The sequence below is a fragment of the Pseudophryne corroboree genome, chromosome 9, assembly GCF_028390025.1.
Source record: "Pseudophryne corroboree isolate aPseCor3 chromosome 9, aPseCor3.hap2, whole genome shotgun sequence".
NCBI lineage: Eukaryota > Metazoa > Chordata > Amphibia > Anura > Myobatrachidae > Pseudophryne > Pseudophryne corroboree.
The window spans coordinates 434,037,838-434,060,512 of NC_086452.1; the positions used below are offsets into that span (position 1 = coordinate 434,037,838).

Below are 22,675 nucleotides of genomic sequence, written 5' to 3' on the forward strand. Positions count from 1 at the left end.
ATACTGAGGGTTTATTTTTTTAATCATTTGAATGGGAAAGCTGTGTAAGATAACGATAACCATGCACTAAAGAGTATCAGTATTTATATGTCTGTATTAGTTGAAAAGCGTTCCTTACAGTCTTTTGTGTAATGTGTTTTGTTTGGTTTTTGTGAGCAAAGGATTCTGGGTATGTGCTGACACTCCAAACATGTACAGAACAAGCATTTCAGTGTATTTCAGTACTTTCTGCCTTGTATATTACCTAGCATGTGTTCCTTCTGTTTTGGTATGGCTTTTATCCAGTCAGTGTGGGTAACTATCAATAAGTAGTATATTTGTACACTTTAATTTACGTGCATTTACTTTAGTTTGTCGCGTTGTTTACCTCATGTCACATGCAATCCCTAACAGAGCGCTTCTCATTTTATAGCCGATATTATCTGTAATGCATAGTAATGCGCTTTCTTGAATTATATAATTTGTTTTATTTATTTTTTTAAAGGCCCTGAATATTATTTATTTGGGGGGGGAAATATATTAACTACGTGCAAGTAGTAAGTTACGTACAGCCATGAAGGTGAAGGTAGCTGGCTGCCCATCTCGCATTTCTGTAGGAAGGGTGACTTTATTTTTGCAATTACAGCCAAACACTCCATCTTTCACCTTGAGAAGACAAGAGCGCACTTTCTTTGTGCTGGAAAGTAGAGATAGGAGAAGTTTCAGGGTCCTGCGTGACCCCAGTCAGAGGCAGAGCCATTAATATTTAACAGCTTGAGCCTCAAGACAGCTGCAAAAAATAAATGTAGCCCTTGAAGCAGGGTCTTGTGAACAACATGGGTGGGCTTCCTTTGGCTTTTTCCTTGCCCCTGTGCCCTCTGAGGTCTTATGCATCAAACAGCACTTCCTACGTGTCACAAGTGGAGGTGGTAAAATTTATTTGGTGTCCGAGCTGCTCTTTTAATTAAGACTTCTTAGTACTCATTGTGCAGGGATCAAGTGCCCAGGCACTCTGCAAATTAATCTAAAGGCTTGCATGCTTTCAATATAAGTAGTCACTAGAGTGTAGCACAAAAAGCCTCCTTCACCCCATTCACTGGTGCTGGCAGTGAGTTATTTACTAACAAAATACATTACAATGTGCCGTAACCCATAGCAACTAACAACTGGCTTCCATCCATGTGGCGCTAGTCAGACAATGATATGAAATGTGTGCTTACTATGGGTTGGTGCACAATGTATTTCCGATTAGAAGAACCCCATGTAACAAAGATTCATATATTGTTCTATTGCTCCAATAACTTCATAGATATCATTGTCATTTATTATTCGGTGGAAAATATATATCAAGTTATGCTGTTGCCCATAGTAACCTCTTTAGAAGATTTAATACATCTCCCCCTAAGCAAGATTTTGCTGGAGACCATGATTTGAATTTGTGGCTTTGGATAAGACATTTGCATATACAGTATTTGAAGCATTCGTGTTACTTATTAAACTTCCACTCCAGGAGATCCCAGACTGCGAGTGCAGAATTCGAGACGTCGCCATTTGCGTTACTATGGCGCTACCCCCACTGCAACATGTTGTGGTTTTTGTCTTCTAGTACTCACCCACTTCATTAGGTGTGTGTGTATTCTTACTCCAGGGGAGAAAGTAGGAAAGTAATATCCTTCACACCCCCAGAAATTAAGTACTTAGACGTTTGATTGGCTATGGAGTGATCTCTGTAATGTGACTTGCGTCATAACACTCCGCCCTCTACAGGGCAGTGATGTGAATTAGCAACTCACTTCTGGGAGATTGCCAGATTCTCTCCAGAGTCCATGAGGTCACCCATTGTTTTGGGAGTCTGCTGGGTATTGAAGTAGATGTTTGTGACCTACAGACAAGTCTTATTATCAAGTATTCCAGCCGGCAGAGATTATCTGCCGATTAATCCAACCACAGTCGTCTTGCGTCTCTCACGCCTACAGAACTAGAACACCAGAGCAGATTCAATTAGCCGCGTGTTCCATAGTGTGACGTTCCATCTTAGTGTAGCAGGCACTTTACGTGATTTTTTTCATCAAGCACAGTCCTGATAATCGCACAATTCAATTTGAAACCGCAATGTATTGGTGACTGTAAAATGTTGTCACATGGTTTATTTTTGCAACTTTACTATAAATGATGGATAAATAATAGTCTGCAAGTGTATTTCAGCAAATAAAGTGTCTACAGAGTATTTTGGAGGACATAAAATTCATTATAGTGACACTTTAAAGTGTTTATTCACAACTTTATACAACATTGGAAAGAATCCACTTGTAACTCCCATCTGCAAGTTTAAAAAGCCCTTTCCAATCAATACATCAAAGTCAATAGACATGTTTCACATCACTTACACCTCTACATACATGTCCCTTATCATTTACACATCTGCATACATGTCCCACATCATTTACACATCTGCATACATGTCCCACATCAGTTACACCTCTACATACATGCCCCACATCAGTTACACCTCTACATACATGCCCCATATCATTTACACATCTACATACATGCCCCACATCAGTTACACCTCTACATACATGCCCCATATCATTTACACCTCTACATACATGCCCCACATCAGTTACACCTCTACATACATGCCCCATATCATTTACACCTCTACATACATGCCCCACATCAGTTACACCTCTACATACATGCCCCATATCATTTACACATCTACATACATGCCCCACATCAGTTACACCTCTACATACATGCCCCATATCATTTACACATCTACATACATGTCCCACATCATTTACACATCTGTATACATGTCCCACATCATTTACACCTCTACATACATGTCCCACATCATTTACACCTCTACTGACATGACCAATATCATTTACACATCTACATACATGTCCCACATCATTTACACCTCTACTGACATGACCAATATCATTTACACATCTACATACATGTCCCACATCATTTACACATCTACATACATGTCCCACATCAGTTACACCTCTACATACATGCCCCATATCATTTACACATCTACATATATGTACACATCATTTACACCTCTACATACATGTCCCACATCATTTACACATCTACATACATGTCCACAGAGTTGGACTGGCCCACAGGGGAAACCACCGGTGGGCCCCACCTCCTCCTTTAGGGATCAGGTCCCAGACTGTGCAATTAAATGATACATATGTTACCTTATACTGCACATAACTATGGTGTATTTTCTACAGTGCATTGCTGTTTTTAATCTGGTACGTTATCATGCATGCACTAGCAGTATTTACTATATATATTTATCAAGGGGCCCAGACCATTCATTCTCTAATGCTTAGGCAAACCAATGTGGTGGCTGACCACACCCCCTCTGGAGACTGACCACACCCCTAAACATGGGCCCCTACCACTGCATTTCCCCGGTGGGCCCTTTATGCCCCAGTCCGACACTGCATGTCCCACATCATTTACACCTCTGCATACATGTCCCACATCATTTACACATCTGCATACATGTCCCACATCATTTACACATCTGCATACATGTCCCACATCATTTACACATCTGCATACATGTCCCACATCATTTACACATCTGCATACATGTCCCACATCATTTACACCTCTGCATACATGTCCCACATCATTTACACATCTGCATACATGTCCCACATCATTTACACATCTGCATACATGTCCCACATCATTTACACATCTGCATACATGTCACACATCATTTACACATCTGCATACATGTCCCACATCATTTACACCTCTACATACATGTCCCACATCATTTACACCTCTGCATACATGTCCCACATCATTTACACATCTGCATACATGTCCCACATCATTTACACCTCTGCATACATGTCCCACATCATTTACACATCTGCATACATGTCCCACATCATTTACACCTCTGCATACATGTCCCACATCATTTACACCTCTACATACATGTCCCACATCATTTACACCTCTACATACATGTCCCACATCATTTACACCTCTACATACATGTCCCACATCATTTACACATCTACATACATGTCCCACATCATTTACACCTCTGTAAACATGTCCTACATTAATTATACTGTACCTCTACATACATGTCCCACACCATTTACAACTCTACATACATGTCCCAGATCATTTACATGTCTACATACATGTCCCACACTATTTACACATCTACATACATGCTCCACATCATTTTTACATGTACATATATGTACAGTGTCATTTACATCCTTTATATGTCTACATATATGTCCCACATTATTTAACTCAACATACATACCCACATTATTTACACCTTTACATACACGTGCCACATCATTTTACCCATTTTTCTACTTTGTTGAGAAATTTACATGAACACTTGTGTGTATATTTATTGCCCGTAATTTATTATTTAAAAACCTCTACATACATTATTATCAGGAGTACTGCACTGTGGGGGGGGGATTCAGACCTGATTGCAGATGTGCTAAATTTAGCACAGCCACGATCATCCACACTGACATGCGGAGGGACACCCTGCACACTGTGGCGCCGGCGCAAGCGCACTTCTGACCTGACCCCTATGTGTGTACTGACATGTTTACAATAAAATAAGGATTATCCCTATTTTTGCCCTACTCCGAAGGCGCGATCTAAAATCTGCATTCATTCTCATTGAAACACAGGTTACCTTAACGAGGAATTCTAATTACAGAAAATCGCAGTTACAGGCTTCACCCGCATTCAAAAGTCACGCAACCCAGTTTGCGGCTAAGTGAATCTGCCCCCCCCTCCCCCCCCAGTATGTTCCAAGGGTCAGTCTGATGCTTAGAGCTGTACGGTAGTAACAACTAACTTCCAGAGTGTGGGACATCCTATTGTAGTATTGCATGGCAGTGAAGGGGTTAAGCGCAGAACCAGAGGTGATCCTCTGTGATTAATGCAGTGTAACTTTGTCTAAACAGATCCCTCCCCACATGCTCATATTAAGACTCCCTTTTCTGGCTGTTTGTTGCTAAACGTTATTGTCGCGTTAATCTTAGTAAGCTCTCTGTATTTATTTGATCCAACTCCTGGAGGCCAACAAACAGAGCGGCCCGTTGTGGCCAGCCACAGATCCTAGAGAAACATTTACATTTGACTTTTCAATACAGCAAACTTCCAGGTTTCTAATACCTTGGCATCCTGGCCATTGTTCCTATAAAGATACAGCATTGTACGAAATTATACAATCGCTGAAGCATTTTCCATTATCTTGGCGCCGTTACAGCAGTATTTTAGCATTTTAAAGGAAAATGAGCTCTTAGCCGTTTGATTAATAGCCGGGAATGAGACAAGCAGTGGGTCACAAAGTCACTCCATTACAAAATAAGGGCCGGTCTAATAAAATCTTCCATCTATTTGGCCAATAAAGCATCTGAATGATCTGCTTCTACTTTGTAACTAGCTCTTCTGTAGACAAACTCTGATACTGTGTTTGGGCAAACGGTGGAATAAAGGGCCCCAGCTGCTGCCTCTCTGCGTCTCCCTAATCTCCCTGCATGCTACACTGTAGTTGTTACAGTAGTCTCCGTTGTTACAGTAAGTATTACTGGGGGAGATGTACTAAGCCTGAAAAGTGATAAATATCACTGTGATAAAGTACCAGCCAATCAGCTCCTAACTGCCATGTCACAGGCTGTGTTTGAAAAATGACAGTTAGGAGCTGATTGGCTGGTACTTTATCACAGTGATATTTATCACTTTTCAAGCTTAGTACATCTGGCCCATAGTGTGATAATACAGTAATATACAGTATGTGTGTAATATGTATTATGTAAGGGGTGCTCATCATGCGGCCCTCCAGCTGGTTGGGAACTACAGATCCCAGCATGCACGGCCACAGTTGTAGCTGACCCTAATAGCGGAACTGTAGCGGGGCATGCTGAGATGTGTAGTTCTACAACAGCTGGAGGGTTGTTGCGGATCTACAGTGATACTGGGCCACATTGAGTTATCAACCCTTTTAAAGAGAACAAGTGGTGAAGTTGCCGGTAGCAACCAATCAGATTCGACCTATCATTTATAGAATGTGCTAGATAAATGGTAGTTAGAATCAGTTTTCCTATGGGCAATGTCACCATTTGTCCTCTTTAGAAGTTTTGGTGCATCTCCCCCATAGTGAGACAGGAGGGTGTAATCGGGACTGGCGTGTTAATTATTTTAGGTAGTGGGACATCTACAGCATATTTGCTGACGTGTCCCTTTTTATTCTTTTTAATGATCATATTTATTGATCCTACGTTTAGATAGATTAGTCCAGTCCTGATCAATATCATGCAGAGGAACAAGCAGCTGTCCATCATAATTACTAACACCACTGATGCCACACAGCAACTGCTGTCACAGTTCCTGAATGGCACTTGCTGGCGGGGCAGTTGCGTCCGTGACTTTGCAGTCATGTGACCAGTCACTCATACGTGACGCACAGTCAGCACTCGTACTAATCTTGCATGTCTATCATCTGTTTATTATGCAGCTATCAAGGGCATTCCGCCCCAGTGATAGAAAATCCCTCTAAAATTATTTAGTCACTTCTGTTATGGGGTTTTCTCTTCCATTGAGAAACTCCTTTTTTTTTGGCCATTTTGTAAGAAAAAAAATACGGTTGCGAAAATACAGTACTTTACAATATTCACCATGTGTCAGGATAATGTTGACAGCATCCAGTTGTATCAATGACTCTGAAATCTGCCTGCAAATTCATCTGAGTGGAAATGGCCCCATTGATACAGGTCCTTGGAACAATCATAAATGCACAAAGAAGAAGATTTCATATTTGTTAGGTACCGATATGATGTTAGCTCCCCAATTAATCTGTATTAGCATCTACGGTTTATAACTTTATGTCCGTTCTTTTCCCCACAATAGACATACAGCACTTTTAGATAGCATAACCCTAAACCCGACAAAAAGGAAAAAAAAATGTTAAAGAAAGAAAAGTATTCCCTTTTATCGCAGTTTCCCTTTTAATATAATGCATTCACTTGCAGGAGAACCTGTGAAGTGCTGCAGGGGCGTATGTTCCAGGAGAGTTCTGTGTGAACTACAACTAGAATTCAGCGTAGTAAAAGCAGAGAGGAAAATGTAACTACCTTTCTACCAGGGAGCGCCTGATAAGGAGAGGGGGGAAGGGAAAGCCCCTCCCTTTTCCTTAGAAGTTCTATCGAGTTCACTCCTAATTGTGTAGGTTTTGATTCCCAGCTCCGGAACCCCCGACCAATGACATCCTGAAAGTAAGTATTGGGGGAACAGTTAGAGCTAGAGCCGAGGGGGGAGGGGGATTAGGGTTAGGCACTACAGGGGGGGGGGGGGGGGGTGTTACAGCCATAGCGTGTGTCCACTTCGAGTCTTAGCCCTAACCGCCAACCCCTGTGATTAGCCGTAGCCCCACCCCCCGCTATCTTAGTTCTAGCTGCCACCCAATGCGGGCTAGGGGAGGGGGAAATTAATTATGCCGTCCCCTGTGGGCATTCTAAATGTCAGGATGCCGTGGTCGGTCATGTGACTGCCGGCATCCCGACCGCTGGCATTTCCTATCACACCCATTAGACCGCCCATCTTTGCATATTTACGTATGTCTAGCGCGCATTACACTGCAGTGCATTGTCCTAAAACTTTGTGATCAATTTCACTGCGTATGATGCTTGTCAATGCAACTGAAAACTTAAGGTGCCCATCCAGTAGTGCGATTTTGCCCGATTTCATCCGATTCCGACGTGTCGGCCCTATAAATCAGATGAAAACTGGCAAATCGCATGTGTTTTACCTCCGATCCGATGCGCAGTCCCGTGAGCATCGGATCGGAGACCCTAGATCGGAAGTACTGCACTATAGATATATCGTTCCGGCAACCTTGGCAGGGGTCACATGCGATACATCGTATGCAAAAGGACTGCATACAACGTATTATGGGGATCATTCTGAGTTGATAGCAAGCTGCAACTTTTTGCTGCTCGTGTGATCAACTTGACGCCGCCTATGGGGGAGTGTATTTCTGCATAACAGGGCTGCGATCGCTTGTGCAGCCCTGCTATGCCCAAAAAAGTTTTGTGCGATGAATACAGCGATGCAGGTCCCGGAATTGACGTCAGACATCCGCCCTCCAAATGCCTGGATACACCTGCGTTCGCCAAACCACTCCCAGAAAACAGTGAGTTGACACCCCGGAACGCCTTCCTCCTGTCAATCTTCTTGCGGTCGCCGCTGTGACTGCTTTCTCTGCTAGTGGCGGCTCTGGGCAACAACGTGCCTGCGCAATGCGGCCGCAACGCATGCGCAGTTCCAACCCAATCGCACTGCTGCGACGAAGCGCAGCGTGCGATCGGGTCGGAATGACCTCCTATATGTGATTGTGCTGCCGGGAAGCTCCTGGGTGGCTCGAGGGTGATCGTATGTGACTTCCGAGAATCCGCATAAGTGTATGGCCAGCTTTACATTCACCTTAATGGGAGCACACTATAAATGCAATGAGAAACAGTTTAGAAGCGTATATATTTACTTTTGACATAGGACTTTCCTTTTGTGTCACAGATGTATTTAAAAAAAATTCAAACGTTTTGTAAATGCATATCAAATCCATATGTTTTAACGTGCAATATTGATTCATGCAGACACTGTTTTAGTGTTACCAGAGCCTAACACAGTAGCGGATCTTGCCACGGGCAAGCAGGACTTTTGCCCGGGGCGCCGCCTTCCGGAGGGCGCCGGCGCCATCCGGAGGGCGCCGCACCAGGGCAAGATCCGCTGCTGCTGTGCCCCCCGCTGCCCCTGGCAGCTGTGAAGGGAAACTAGAGTTTCCCTTCGTAGAGAGGTCCTTTACTGTGCGGTGTGCGATGACGTCATCGCGCACCGCACAGCAAAGGTCCTCTCCACGAAGGGAACTAGACGCTACGCGTCTAGTTTCCCTTCGTGGAGAGGACCTTTGCTGTGCGGTGCGCGATGACGTCATCGCGCACCGCCATTAAAGGACCTCTCCACGAAGGGCTTCACAGCGGGCAGCGGCAGCGGGCAGCACATTTCAGTATGTACAGGGGGCGTAAATGACCACGCCCCCTGCACGAAGCCACGCCCCCCACTGCCGCCCGGGGCGCGCAAAGCCCCAGAACCGGCCCTGGCCTAACATCACAACTCTTCTCTGCTGGTGACCCTGCTTCTGCCACTATATAACTCCCAGTCTGTGGCTTCCTGCTGCCTCCATCCCCCTCCTCACATCATGTCACTGCCCCGTCATGTGCAGCTCTGTCCTCACTGACACATCACTCATCTCCTGATATACTCTGTACTGTTGGGGACCTCTTTCCTACCACTATATAACTCCCAGTCTGTGGCTTCCTGCTACCTCCATTCCCCTCCTCACATCATGTAAACTGCCCTGCTGCATGCAGCCCTGTCCTCACTAACACATCACTCGTTTCCTGATATACTCTGTGCTGCTGCGTGACCCTTCTCATTCCAGTATATAACTGTCTGTGGCAGAGTCGGAAAATTGAGGCCCCAGGGTACAATTCGAACTGATTGTAAACTTCAACTCTCAAAAGGAATGTTACATCTGCTTGGTCACCTCATTTCTACAGTTTACAATCATTGTGAAATTGGCATAGGACCTAATTCAGACCTGATCACAGCAGCAAATTTGTTCGCTAATGGGCAAAACCATGTGCACTGCAGGGGGGGCAGATGTAACATGTGCAGAGAGAGTTAGATTTGGGAGGGGTGCGTTCAAACGGAAATCTAAATTGCAGTATAAAAATAAAGCAGCCAGTATTTACCCTGCACAGAAACAAAATAACCCACCCAAATCTAACTCTCTCTGCACATGTTACATCTGCCCCACCTGCAGTGCACAAGGTTTTGCCCATTAGAGAAAGCTTTTGCTGCTGCGATCAGGTCTAAATTAGGCCCAAAGTGATAGAGAACATTTTGGACAACAGATCCCCTTTATAATAATTTCCCTTTAAATCTTTTAATATCCCAAGACTGGGTCATCTGCAGTACTAACACTTTTTAAAAAATCTTTTAAAAATGTTTTTACTTCGATCTTTCAAATTAATGAATCACTTTCACTCGTCGTCAGTATTTAGCACCAGATTGCTATTGGTGACTGCACGTGCATTATGTTTCATGTGCTGTACATTATTGCGCTGAGAAAATGCATACAAACCAAACATACACTCTAGACGTGTTTTGGTGGCCAATTTGTATTGTGCTTTTCATGCTTTTTCCAGTATGGGTTAGGTCGACAGTCAGGCGCCGACTTGAGAATATCTACATGGCCAGGATGCATCACGTATACACAGAGACATGTCAACATGATAGAATGTGGGCCTAAGGTCCCTGGGGAGGGTCACTTACCTGGTCGTAATGGCTGCAGCATCTCCAGCGCGTCTTTCAGGTACTGGTGGTCACGTGACCGTCACTTCGGGCCGTCCCAGTTTTGTGGGTATTTTTGTTTGGGTACTTTTATTTTTAAATTTTTTTTATTAATTTTATTTATGCATCAGCCCCACAACCATTTGTACTGATGGGATGGCATGCATTAATGCATGAGTAATAGGGTGTGTTGGGTTCTTCAATGATGCATGTAAAATGGAATGGATTGGCATGGCACCACTCACTTGTAGTTATACGACTGTGTTTGTTTTGCAGTCAGACGTATGATACCATGGAGAATCGGTGTGAATGAGCCCTAAAACATTTGTTTTCACCCAAAGATCATTCTACCCCTATTCATTTGTGCTCTCCAGCTTTTTGGTGAGAATTAGCCATGCATTTTTACCAGATGACATACAGACTATTTCTATAATTTGAGAAGTTTGACTGCTATTAGGAAACGATTTCGGGACAGACCCTAACTACCAGCAGACAGCTGGAACAAGACAAGAGGCTGCTACTTCTGTTAGCTAAACAGTCACACATAAGCCACGGAAAAAAAGAGAGTTGTTGATACGTTGTAGCCAGCGCCAAAGGTTTTTGGATTTACCTTTTTGATCCAGTATCATGTTTCAAAAAGATGACCTTTTTTTTTTCTGTTTAAATATTTCTTTTATGATTTATGTTGGGTTTTTTTTTTTTTTTTTTTTCAGAACAAAAATAACAAATATTTAAACATTTCTGAGTTTGGAGAGATTAAACATAAATGGTAAATCACAAAGAAAATTGCAGAGGATTGGTGTGGAGCGCCAAACCCGTCTTATGAGCTGATGACTATATTTATGTAGTATTTATTTTCAGTATGTTAGAAATGTTTAGTAAAAAAATAAAATAAAAAATGGGCATAAGCAAGTTAGAATAACTTTTTTTTTTGTAAAAATTGTCAAGATATTTGTCATGCATTTGGGTGCAGGTTGAGCTTTTATTCTTATTAAAATAATCTACCTTCCAAAAAACACCGTGCCACCTAGCAGGCTAATTATGAGAAAATTATTGTGTTCTTTTTTTTTTTTTTTTAAGCACGCAGCAAAGACCGCCAAGAGAATCCCCCCTCCCCGACTCTTTGTGCCCATGCATGCAGCTATTAGGCCAAGACAGTCATTAGGTCGATCCCATACCGTTCACAGGGTCAAAAGGTCAACAGGTAAAAGGTAGGCAGTGGGGTAAGGTTGACAGGGTCAAAAGGTCGATACAGCAATAGTCTACACAAAAAAGGTTGACAAAAGTTTTGTTTTTCTTACATTTGCGGGCTCACTTTACTCACCATGCTTCGGTCAAAGTGTCTCTCTGCTACCGATGCGCTCGTCACAGGTTACTATTCCCAATCGTAGTCCATGTGATCATATATCAAGCAAAAGTTGGGAAAACATAAAAAATACCCTCATAACTTGCATCGGCAATTGTCATGTCAACCTGTTTCTACCTATCGTCCTTAAGCACTGTCTACATTTTACCTGTCAACTTGATGCATGTCGACCATATGGAGTCAACCTACAGATGGGTCCACATTTATCTTGACCTTTAATAGGATTAACTGAGACTGGCCAGTCGGACTTAATCCCCTGCTGTAATGACTTAATCCCCTTCTCTATTGTTCTCTGTATTGTATTGCAGCTGAGAACAATAGATGAAGGGTTTATGCTAATAAATCATGTTGTGACTAGGCACAGAAAACTACTCAAGATAACTGTGGACCCGTCTGTATTTATTGGCTGTTGACCTAGACACAGTTGCCCTATATATTGGAACCCATAAGGCCCATCCACAGGAACACAATATGTGCTTGGTTGCTTCTAGTTTATAGCAAACTGCTTCCTCTTGATGACCTTCCCTCTGAGCATAGTGTGGAAAGTACAGCACAGGGATAGCGATCTATGCTAACACCAACATTTACCATTGTGGTGGTGGATCTCCACTAAAAATAGCTTGTGTCATCTGCTCTCATCAATGCTGACTTACGATTGGGATCTGCTGAGTAAGGAGGCCGCAGCATTTAGCACTGACTTTCGTTGCCTTGTGGTATGGAACATTTTTTTGTATATGGTATCTTGCAGGCACTAAAAGGGGCAACTCATCAACAGCAATCTTCTTAACCTATGGAAATGATCATCACATGTCCTGTGACATTCATATATTCTTCTACTAGAATCAAAATTTATTGGGCCAATAAACCAGACACTTCATTTTTATTGGCCACCTAAACCTAGACAAACGCTAACTGCTGATTGGGTCCTGTGCAAATGTACACTTAAATGGGATGGTCTGTCTAATAAGGTGACCGTTTGATATACAGGGATCTATTCATGAAGCAGTGAAAAGAGTGGAGAAGTGAGCCAGTGGAGAAGTTGCCCACTGCTTTATGAATAGACCTGTAAGTATGGAAGAGAGTGTGTGGTGATGGCATAAGCTGGTGCCCAGGAAATAGATTCTGTACAGTTTTCATATACTGCCCCCCTCGCCCAATGCCAGGAACATTTAGTTTAAACTGGCAAAATAGTGCAGGTAATACTAACAAGTGACTATGTTATCGATTGGAGATGCAGTAGCCAATCAAAGTAATGGAGAGATTGGTGTGACTCGATGGGTATGGTAAATGAAGATGCTGGACGCCAAGAAAAAGTACATTAGAAGATATGTTATGATGGGATCCGTTCAGGATACTGGCGTTCGGCATCCCTGCAGTCGGAATGCCGACACCGGAATCCCGATACTGCCTGGAATGCCAACGCCGGCTTCTTGACATGGATCCAAATGCTGGCGTCTGGATCCCAAATGCCGGAATCCCGATCGGGCTCTACCGGGACTTCTCCTGGGTAAGCCGAAGGGGGGGGGGGTCTAAGGTTTAGGCTGCGGGGGGAGGGTTAGGGTTAGGCTGTGGGGCAGAGAGGGTTAGGGTTAGTCTGTGGGGGGGTTGGTTAGGGTTAGGCTGCGGGGGAAGGGTTAGGGTTAGGCTGTGGGGGGGGGGGGGGGTTAGGCATCTCCGGGGAGGGTTAGGCTGCAGACATGGAAGGGTTAGGTTTAGATTCCTTACCTGACCACTGTCGGGATTCTCTGCTTAGGGTTGCCGGTATTGGTCATATGACCGCCAGCTTCCCATGTGCTCGGATATTATATGTATCCCGTTATGATTTACGTAGCTTTAAAATAAAAGAATGCATCCTATGACCACAGGTTGCAGCAGGCGGCATGCTGTTTTTGTAGCCCCACTGTAGGTGGAGAAGCAGATTTCTTGTCCTGCTGTAGCATGGCATGTGCGCGATTAGCTTTATGCCTACCATTGATCTGTCCCTCTGTCTATCCACCTATCTAAATATAGCTGTACAAAGACGCAGTTGACGCAGAACCTTTTTATAATCAAGCTGTCAGTCATAATGTCTTGACTTCAGTAGATGATTGACAGGTCAGCTTCCCAGGAGCTTTTTCTGGATGTGCAGGCATTATTACGCTGGTCTTCAAGGTGGGATTGGATGCTCCGGTGGAGGCTACTAGTCACCCCCATCCCAGGTGGCCTGTACTGCTCAGGTAAGCAGGCCTGCTGGCCTGTTCCTCCTTACCGGTGGGCGTCTTTCTAAGCTATTGGAGCTGTGTGATACTGAGAGCGATTAGTGTTCTCTGTATCCTGCATTATAGATTAGCATGTTTGTTGAGTTTATGATCTGGAGAACAGGAGCAGTCAGAAGGTCTTGGGAACAATGCATTGTTGTTTGTGTACGTGGAAGAGAAGGGCGGGGTCCTTATGGGGAACTTTTTGACATGAAGGAACGTGTTAGATTTATACGTGTTTACTGTAAGGAGTTTTGTATTGCAAACAAAAGTATTATCTGAAAACAAATAAGGAGAAAAGCTCTTTAGTTATATTACAGCCCTCTATAAAATGTGCAGTGAAGGCAGGAAAAATAGAACTATTAATAAAAGTGGAGACTCCATTTATAGTAAATATTCTTTCTTTATTCAAATAAATTGACATTTTACGGCTGACAATTAAAAGAAGGTTCCATTGATTAAAAAAATTGACCACAAAACTGTCACTCATCGACCAAATCCGTGGTAAGCATGAATTTTCATTCCCGATCGTGGCCGCAAAAACACATCTCCCCGGATTTTTGCAGATCCTGTGTGTTTTCGCATTAATTTTTTTTTTTTTTGGGGGGGACGTAAAACAATGAGGGCTAATTGGTTGGTACTTTGTCTCTCTCCAAACATTGAATAGCCTACCTGTATTGCTTCCCCTTTTACGGACAATTTTTATTGATGTTTGTTGGAAAGGTAAGACATGGGTGCTTTTGCATTAAGATGCACCAGAGTTTGCTGACCATTATTTAACAGTGGTTGGGTGTCAGGATTCCAGCGTGGATATCCGGATGCCGATTAGGGGTTGCTATTAGGATATACACAGGTTTTTTTTTTACATTCTTGAACTCAACTCTATATATACGTGCCTCTTATACTGTTTTATGTCTTTTATTATACAGTGTTGATGCTGATGGACTCCTCCTGCTACTGGTCATGGTAACGGACTGTCGTGGATAGCATGGTGCTGTGATCGCAGAAGAAGCAGCCATTAAACAGACCAAAGGGGTTTCCTGCGTCTTGAAAACCAAAGCTACCAGGTAGAGGCTTTAGACCAATGAAGTGGTGCTTGAGGATATAAAGATTTCTCTATCGTCCTAGTGGATGCTGGGGTTCCTGAAAGGACCATGGGGAATAGCGGCTCCGCAGGAGACAGGGCACAAAAAGTAAAGCTTTTAACCATGTGGTGTGTACTGGCTCCTCCCCCTATGACCCTCCTCCAAGCCTCAGTTAGGTTTTTGTGCCCGGCCGAGAAGGGTGCAATCTAGGTGGCTCTCCTAAAGAGCTGCTTAGAAAAAGTTTAGCTAGGTTTTTTATTTTACAGTGATTCCTGCTGGCAACAGGATCACTGCAGCGAGGGACTTAGGGGAGAAGGAGTCAACTCACCTGCGTGCAGGATGGATTGGCTTCTTGGCTACTGGACATCAAGCTCCAGAGGGACGATCACAGGTACAGCCTGGATGGGTCACCGGAGCCGCGCCGCCGGCCCCCTTGCAGATGCTGAAGACAGAAGATGGTCCAGAATCGGCGGCAGAAGACTCCTCAGTCTTCTTAAGGTAGCGCACAGCACTGCAGCTGTGCGCCATTGCTCCCAGCACACTTCACACGGCAGTCACTGAGGGTGCAGGGCGCTGGGGGGGGGGCGCCCTGGGCAGCAATGAGAAACCTTTTTTAGGCATAAAATACCTCACATATAGCCTCCGGGGGCTATATGGAGATATTTAACCCCTGCCTGAATCCATTGAAGAGCGGGAGACGAGCCCGCCGAAGAAGGGGCGGGGCCTATCTCCTCAGCACACGGCACCATTTTCCTCTCACAGCTCCGCTGGTCAGGAAGGCTCCCAGTCTCTCCCCTGCACTGCACTACAGAAACAGGGTAAAACAAGAGAGGGGGGGCAAAATTGTGGCATTATATATATTTAAAGCAGCTATATAGGGAGCACTTATTATAAGGCTATCCCTGTCATATATAGCGCTTTTGGTGTGTGCTGGCAGACTCTCCCTCTGTCTCCCCAAAGGGCTAGTGGGGTCCTGTCTTCGTTTAGAGCATTCCCTGTGTGTCTGCTGTGTGTCGGTACGCGTGTGTCGACATGTATGAGGACGATATTGGTGTGGAGGCGGAGCAATTGCCAAATATGGGGATGTCACCTCCTAGGGGGTCGACACCAGAATGGATGCCTTTATTTATGGAATTACGGGATAGTGTCAACACGCTAAAGCAGTCGTTTGACGACATGAGACGGCCGGACAATCAATTAGTGCCTGTCCAGGCGCCTCAAACACAGTCAGGGGCTGTAAAACGCCCTTTGCCTCAGTCGGTCGACACAGACCCAGACACAGGCACTGATTCCAGTGGTGACGGTGACGAATCAACCGTATTTTCCAGTAGGGCCACACGTTATATGATTTTGGCAATGAAGGAGGCGTTACATATAGCTGATACTACAGGTACCACTAAACAGGGTATTATGTGGGGTGTGAAAAAACTACCTATAGTTTTTCCTGAATCAGAAGAATTAAATGAGGTGTGTGATGAAGCGTGGGTTGCCCCCGATAAAAAAAAAATGCTAATTTCAAAGAAGTTATTGGCTTTATACCCTTTCCCGCCAGAGGTTAGGGCGCGCTGGGAAACACCTCCTAGGGTGGACAAGGCGCTCACACGCTTATCAAAACAAGTGGCGTTACCCTCTCCTGAGACGGCCGCACTTAAAGATCCAGCAGATAGGAGGATGGAAAATATCCAAAAAAGTATATACACACATACAGGTGTTATACTACGACCAGCTATAGCGACAGCCTGGATGTGCAGTGCTGGAGTAGCTTGGTCAGAGTCCCTGATTGAAAATATTGATACCCTGGATAGGGACAATGTTTTACTGTCTTTGGAGCAAATAAAGGATGCATTTCTTTATATGCGTGATGCACAGAGGGATATCTGCACGCTGGCATCACGGGTAAGTGCTATGTCCATTTCGGCCAGAAGAAGTTTATGGACGCGACAGTGGTCAGGCGATGCGGACTCAAAACGCCATATGGAAGTTTTGCCGTATAAAGGGGAGGAGTTATTTGGAGTCGGTCTATCGGATTTGGTGGCCACGGCTACAGCCGGGAAATCCACCTTTTTACCTCAAGTCACTCCCCAACAGAAAAAGACACCGACTTTTCAACCGCAGCCCTTTCGTTCCTTTAAAAACAAGAGAGCAAAGGGATATTCATATCTGCCACGAGGCAGAGGAAAGGGGAAGAGACAGCAACAGGCAGCTCCTTCCCAGGAACAGAAGCCCTCCCCCGCTTCTACAAAAGCCTCAGCATGACGCTGGGGCTTCTCAAGCGGACTCGGGGGCGGTGGGGGGTCGTCTCAAGAATTTCAGCGCGCAGTGGGCTCACTCGCAGGTAGATCCCTGGATCCTGCAGATAATATCTCAGGGGTACAGGTTAGAACTAGAGACGTCTCCACCTCGCCGTTTCCTGAAGTCTGCTTTACCAACGTCCCCCTCCGACAGGGTGACGGTCTTGGAAGCCATTCACAAGCTGTACTCTCAGCAGGTGATAGTCAAAGTACCCCTTTTACAACAGGGAAAGGGGTATTATTCCACTCTATTTGTGGTACCGAAGCCGGACGGCTCGGTAAGACCTATTCTAAATCTGAAATCCCTGAACCTGTACATAAAAAAGTTCAAGTTCAAGATGGAGTCACTCAGAGCGGTGATAGCGAACCTGGAAGAAGGGGACTTTATGGTATCCTTGGACATCAAGGATGCGTATCTCCACGTCCCAATTTACCCCTCACACCAGGGGTACCTCAGGTTCGTCGTACAAAACTGTCACTATCAGTTTCAGACGCTGCCGTTTGGATTGTCCACGGCACCTCGGGTCTTTACCAAAGTAATGGCCGAGATGATGATTCTTCTTCGAAGAAAGGGCGTGTTAATTATCCCATACTTGGACGATCTCCTGATAAGGGCAAGGTCAAGAGAACAGCTAGAGATGGGAGTAGCACTGTCTCAAGAAGTGCTAAAACAGCACGGGTGGATTTTGAATATTCCAAAATCCCAGTTAATTCCGACAACACGTCTGCTGTTCCTAGGGATGATTCTGGACACGGTTCAGAAAAAGGTATTTCTCCCGGAGGAAAAAGCCAAGGAGTTATCCGAACTTGTCAGGAACCTCCTAAAGCCAGGAAAGGTGTCTGTACATCAATGCACAAGAGTCCTGGGAAAAATGGTGGCTTCTTACGAAGCAATTCCATTCGGCAGATTCCACGCAAGAATTTTCCAGAGGGATCTGCTCGACAAATGGTCAGGGTCGCATCTTCAGATGCACCGGCGGATAACCCTGTCTCCAAGGACAAGGGTATCTCTTCTGTGGTGGTTGCAGAGCGCTCATCTATTGGAGGGCCGCAGATTCGGCATACAGGATTGGATCCTGGTGACCACGGACGCCAGCCTGAGAGGCTGGGGAGCAGTCACACAAGGAAGGAACTTCCAGGGCGTGTGGTCGAGCCTGGAGATGTCTCTTCACATAAACATTCTGGAACTAAGAGCAATCTACAATGCTCTAAGTCTGGCAGAACCTCTGCTTCTAGGAAAACCGGTGTTGATCCAGTCGGACAATATCACGGCAGTCGCCCATGTAAACAGACAGGGCGGTACAAGAAGCAGGAGTGCAATGGCAGAAGCTGCGAGGATTCTTCGCTGGGCGGAGAATCATGTGATGGCACTGTCAGCAGTGTTCATCCCGGGAGTGGACAACTGGGAAGCAGATTTCCTCAGCAGACACGACCTTCACCCGGGAGAGTGGGGACTTCATCCAGAAGTTTTCCACATGCTTGTAACCCGTTGGGAAAGACCAATGGTGGACATGATGGCGTCTCGCCTCAACAAAAAACTGGACAGGTATTGCGCCAGGTCAAGAGACCCGCAGGCAATAGCTGTGGACGCGCTGGTAACGCCTTGGGTGTACCAGTCGGTGTATGTGTTTCCTCCTCTGCCTCTCATACCAAAGGTATTGAGAATTATAAGGAAAAGAGGAGTAAGAACGATACTAGTGGCTCCGGATTGGCCAAGAAGGACTTGGTACCCGGAACTTCAAGAGATGATCACGGTCGATCCGTGGCCTCTACCTCTGAGAAGGGACCTGCTTCAGCAAGGTCCCTGTCTGTTTCAAGACTTACCGCGGCTGCGTTTGACGGCATGGCGGTTGAACGCCGGATCCTAAAGGGAAAAGGCATTCCGGAAGAAGTCATTCCTACTTTGATTAAAGCAAGGAAGGAAGTAACCGCGAAACATTATCACCGCATTTGGCGAAAATATGTTGCGTGGTGCGAGGATCGGAGTGCTCCGACGGAGGAATTTCAATTGGGTCGATTCCTGCATTTCCTGCAATCAGGATTGTCTATGGGTCTCAAGTTGGGATCTATTAAGGTTCAAATTTCGGCCCTGTCAATATTCTTCCAAAAAGAATTGGCCTCAGTTCCTGAGGTCCAGACTTTTGTTAAGGGTGTACTGCGTATACAGCCCCCTGTAGTGCCTCCGGTGGCACCGTGGGATCTAAACGTAGTTTTGGATTTCCTCAAATCCCATTGGTTTGAACCACTAAAAAAGGTGGATTTGAAATATCTCACATGGAAAGTGTCCATGCTACTAGCCCTGGCTTCAGCCAGGAGAGTGTCAGAACTGGCGGCTTTATCTTACAAAAGCCCATATCTAATTTTCCATTCGGATAGGGCAGAACTGCGGACGCGTCCGCATTTTCTCCCTAAGGTGGTATCAGCGTTTCACCTGAACCAGCCTATTGTAGTGCCTGCGGCTACAAGCGACTTGGAGGACTCCAAGTTGTTGGACGTTGTTAGAGCTTTAAAAATATACATTTCAAGGACGGCTGGAGTCAGAAAATCTGACTCGCTGTTTATACTGTATGCACCCAACAAGCTGGGTGCTCCTGCTTCTAAGCAGTCGATTGCTCGTTGGATTTGTAGCACAATTCAACTTGCACATTCTGTGGCAGGCCTGCCACAGCCTAAATCTGTTAAGGCCCATTCCACAAGGAAGGTGGGCTCATCTTGGGCGGCTGCCCGAGGGGTCTCGGCATTACAACTCTGCCGAGCAGCTACGTGGTCGGGGGAGAACACGTTTGTAAAATTCTACAAATTTGATACTCTGGCAAAAGAGGACCTGGAGTTCACTCATTCGGTGTTGCAGAGTCATCCGCACTCTCCCGCCCGTTTGGGAGCTTTGGTATAATCCCCATGGTCCTTTCAGGAACCCCAGCATCCACTAGGACGATAGAGAAAATAAGAATTTACTTACCGATAATTCTATTTCTCGGAGTCCGTAGTGGATGCTGGGCGCCCATCCCAAGTGCGGATTATCTGCAATAATTGTACATAGTTATTGTTGCCTTCATCGGGTTATTGTTGTAGGAAGCCATCTTTCAGAGGCTCCTCTGTTATCATACTGTTAACTGGGTTTTAGATCACAAGTTGTACGGTGTGATTGGTGTGGCTGGTATGAGTCTTACCCGGGATTCAAGATCCTTCCTTATTGTGTACGCTCGTCCGGGCACAGTACCTAACTGAGGCTTGGAGGAGGGTCATAGGGGGAGGAGCCAGTACACACCACATGGTTAAAAGCTTTACTTTTTGTGCCCTGTCTCCTGCGGAGCCGCTATTCCCCATGGTCCTTTCAGGAACCCCAGCATCCACTACGGACTCCGAGAAATAGAATTATCGGTAAGTAAATTCTTATTATAAGTGATCTAAACGTATTTATGGAAAACACGTCACAGCCAGGTGATCAGAGGCTGAGACAATATCCATGAGGGTGCAGACAGCTCACTTGGTTGGGACTAGTGACCTCACCATACCTCCCAACATGACCCTCTCCAGGAGGGACAGAATGTTCTGCTCCTGGACTTCCCTCTTAATTTATGATTGCCATCACCTGTGGTGAAACACCTTTCTTGCCTATTAACCTGTCCAAAGCAGGTGATGGCATTTATAAATTAAGAGAAAAGTCCAGAAGCAGAGCATTGTGTACCTCCTGGAGAGGGTCATGTTGGGAGGTATGCCTCACTACATACAGCTGGCAATGTGGAGAGGTACTTGGAATTTCCTTCTGCTCCCTCCCACTCTCTCTCTCTCTCTCCTTTTAAGCAATTGTCTGATTAGAGATTAAAGTATGTCTGCCTGCACCATTGAAGGGAACTTGCGGGGAAGGAGGAGACAGGTGGGAGAACTACAGTGGTGCTTCCAATATGCCATATGTTGTATGTAGAAGGCACTGTCATTATCAGTGTCGGACTGGGGCATTAAGGGCCCACCGGGGGAATGGTGTTGTAGAGGCCCATGCTTAAGGGTGTGGCCAGGCTCCAGTGGGAGCGTGACCAGCAACCACAGAGGTTTGGCTAACCATTACAGAGTACATGTTCTGTGCCCCTTGGTAAATGTATAATAAACCAAATTCTTGTGAAGTATAATGTAACGTATGTATAATGCATAACACTAGGATCGAGTCTGGAACCTGATCCCTAGAGGAGGAGGAGGGCCACAGGCAGTGGGGCCCACCGGTGGTTTCTCCCGTTCCCCTGCGGGACAGTACGACCCTGGTCATTATATGTGCACAGATGTTTATAGTAATATATATTTTATAAGTAGATTAGATAAAACTAAATTTTGAAAATGTTAGTGTTGTTCAGTGTGGCTGACCCCATAAAGTTGAGAGGGAGAAGTAGGCACTTTACCAGCTTGTGGAAGCAATGAAACATTCTTGAAGGCAAGTTAAGTGGATGTACTGTAGTTTATAAGTAGTGCAGTCAGGACATGGCACAGTCCTACACAGAGGTGGATTGGCCATAGGGTCTACAGGGAAGATTCCCGGTGGGCCGACGCACCCATGGGGCCTGTTTTGTTTGAGGACATGTTATCCTTTTTATAGACAATCAATAAGATGCAAAATAATTTTCTCTAACGTCCTAGTGGATGCTGGGAACTCCGAAAGGACCATGGGGAATAGCGGCTCCGCAGGAGACTGGTCACAACTAAAAATAAGAATTTACTTACCGATAATTCTATTTCTCGGAGTCCGTAGTGGATGCTGGGGTTCCTGAAAGGACCATGGGGAATAGCGGCTCCGCAGGAGACAGGGCACAAAAAGTAAAGCTTTAGGATCAGGTGGTGTGCACTGGCTCCTCCCCCTATGACCCTCCTCCAAGCCTCAGTTAGGTACTGTGCCCGGACGAGCGTACACAATAAGGAAGGATTTATGAATCCCGGGTAAGACTCATACCAGCCACACCAATCACACTGTACAACCTGTGATCTGAACCCAGTTAACAGTATGATAACAGCGGAGCCTCTGAAAAGATGGCTCACAACAATAATAACCCGATTTTTGTAACTATGTACAAGTAATGCAGATAATCCGCACTTGGGATGGGCGCCCAGCATCCACTACGGACTCCGAGAAATAGAATTATCGGTAAGTAAATTCTTATTTTCTCTATCGTCCTAGTGGATGCTGGGGTTCCTGAAAGGACCATGGGGATTATACCAAAGCTCCCAAACGGGCGGGAGAGTGCGGATGACTCTGCAGCACCGAATGAGAGAACTCCAGGTCCTCCT

General features: G+C 45.3%; 1 long non-coding RNA gene across 3 annotated transcripts in view; it reads left to right on the forward strand.

The window, feature by feature from the left end:
- The window catches only part of LOC134957113 (uncharacterized), a 721,811-nt gene extending 706,721 nt beyond the window's left edge, over positions 1-15,090 (forward strand). For all 3 annotated transcript variants that reach the window (XR_010186471.1, XR_010186470.1, XR_010186472.1), the window contains one exon: positions 14,958-15,090. This is a non-coding gene — a long non-coding RNA (uncharacterized LOC134957113). The remainder of the gene's footprint in view (positions 1-14,957) is intronic.
- The last annotated feature ends 7,585 nt before the right edge of the window (positions 15,091-22,675 follow it).